This window comes from Schistocerca americana, chromosome 7 (genome assembly GCF_021461395.2).
Source record: "Schistocerca americana isolate TAMUIC-IGC-003095 chromosome 7, iqSchAmer2.1, whole genome shotgun sequence".
Classification (NCBI taxonomy): domain Eukaryota; kingdom Metazoa; phylum Arthropoda; class Insecta; order Orthoptera; family Acrididae; genus Schistocerca; species Schistocerca americana.
In genome coordinates, this window is record NC_060125.1 from 446938263 (window position 1) to 446940627 (window position 2365).

Here is a 2365-nt window from a genome sequence, read left to right on the forward strand (position 1 = left end):
AAAAGCCTTAGCAGCTACTGTAATCTTTAATTATAACAAGAGCAAACCAAAAAAATATTTTTTAATGTTTGCATCACTTCATGTGTCAAACCTCACAAATTTATGGTTGAAAAAAATTATGACAAATAAAACAATTTTGTGGTAGTTTCTGTGATTCACAAAGTGTGGAAATATTTTATTGTAGCGGTTTAAAAGGAAACTATGCCTTTTAATCAAACATGTCAACAACTTTGAAAGTCCAGATGAATTTTTTTAATGAGTGTTACATTACAAGGGTTCTAAATTGATGAAGAACCCCTGGCAGGTGGTTCGGTCTGAAGAGACTCATGTGGTGGCTTCACAAGCTCATTTTCTTTTGGCCTTCCTCTTATCAGTGAATTCCAGAGCATTCCTATACAGAGACCAGCAGTAATCTGCAAGCATTGCTTCATTCAAATGGTCCTCATATCTTTTTTCATTTACAGTAATTTCCTGATCTGATCTTTCCCCATTTTCATCATTGACAGCCCCACACCAAGGAGGGAAAGTGTCTAGGTGGCAGTGGACAAAATGTACCTTACATTTAGGACATATTGGATCTGAGTTGATGGTGTTTTTACAGGAGTACTGCCACCAACTGAGAATGGTTATCGCCACTTTGGTTGCCTAAAATCCATGAATAGCTTTCTTGAAGGCTTCCCAAGCTTTTCTTCTTTCCCCCTCCAAATTCAATCAAATGCACGATTCTTTACAAGTTGACGAACTTGTGGCCCAACAAAAATACCTTCCTTAACTTTTGCAGTACTTACTGTGGGAAATTTGCCTCTTAAGTACTTAAAGGGTATGTTCTTCTTTGTTCATTATTTTGATGAAATTATTTATCAGCCCCAGCTTTATATGTAGGCATGAAGAATAATATCTTTTGGTTCCACAAGAGGCTCATAATTACAATTGTCTCGCTAAAATTAAGATTTCTTGCAGGCCAGTGTGCTTGAATATAATGTAATTATCTATCCCTAGTGCCTCACACACAAAAAAGCAGCAATACTAATTACTGCCTAGTTACATTCTTAAGAGAATAGCAGTGACCTTTAAATCGCTACATACTTTCCATTTATGTTTAGTGTATTTAATTGAATTGAGGAAGGCTTTCACATTTGCATGTGTCTCCTTCATTCCTTCATGTGAACTACATGATCAACATGAATAGAAGAAGGGAGGGGTTTGCCATTGTGAAGTAGACTACTACACTTTCAAACCCAGCAAACTTATCTTGGTGGATTCTATGAAAAGCCACCATTCTATAGGATCATGGTTCAAATTCAAAAATTTCATCCCACCATTAATACCACAGCAAACAACAACATTGTTTTTCTTCACAAAATAAGGAAGCAGATTCCTCTGACATTGACTGTAATGTGAGACCCTAACATCATGTTGGAAAAGATTCCATTGCTGTAATGTTGATCCTAAAAGCTCTGCTTTCTCCATTGATAAACAAAGGCATCAAGTGAGATTACTCAACTTCTGCTGACTCAGTCGGTGTGGTTTATCTTTTTCCTCAAAATCAGGGTTATGGGATGCATAAAGCTTCCTGGGTTCTTCTTCCATATGTCATTGTCTTTAGCTTGCAACTCGAAGTTGGAGGGTTGGGGGAGGGGGGCGGGGTAGTAGGAACTGTGGTTGGGGGGGGGGGGGGGGGGGGGTTAGTAGGAACTGGTGAAGTATCTGAATGTGGAGTAGGTCGAATAGCAGATGGAAGATTCGAGACTGAATTGTTCTCCTTTCCTTCATTGATAATGCTGTCTTTGTATGTGGAATCAAGCTGAAATTGCAGTCATCTATATGTAGGCTCTCGTCTAACCACAGGTACAGCAAAAGCCATATCGTCTTTTTTTTTACTTTCCGCTAACTCATAGTATAAGAGGACAACATTTGCAACTTATATGTGGAGCCCAGGACATACCCTAACCCCCTACATTCATACCAAAATAATACCAATATGCAGTCTTCACAAAAGGCGTCAGATTTCGTTTCTGTGATGAAAATGATGTCTCACTGTAAGTGCAACAGAAGGTATTACTGAATTTGCTTATTTTCGTGGCATTTTAGGAAAGTTTACATCTTAAAAGACACAAAGCCAAGAAAATCTTCAGTAATTACAACAGAAACAAAATTACACTTGCAGCAACAGTATGTATGTTTAGAGCCTACTGACAGTTGAAAAAGATTCTGTTTTTAATTTGACATGAGTGCCAGTTTCAAAAATTAAATTTTCTCCAAACAGAAAATGTAGACTCTGAAGAAAGAACTTGTTACTTTATTGCAAAAACAAGAGCTAAACAGTCACTTCTAGGTTTATTTAAGATTTCAACAAGTGAAAATA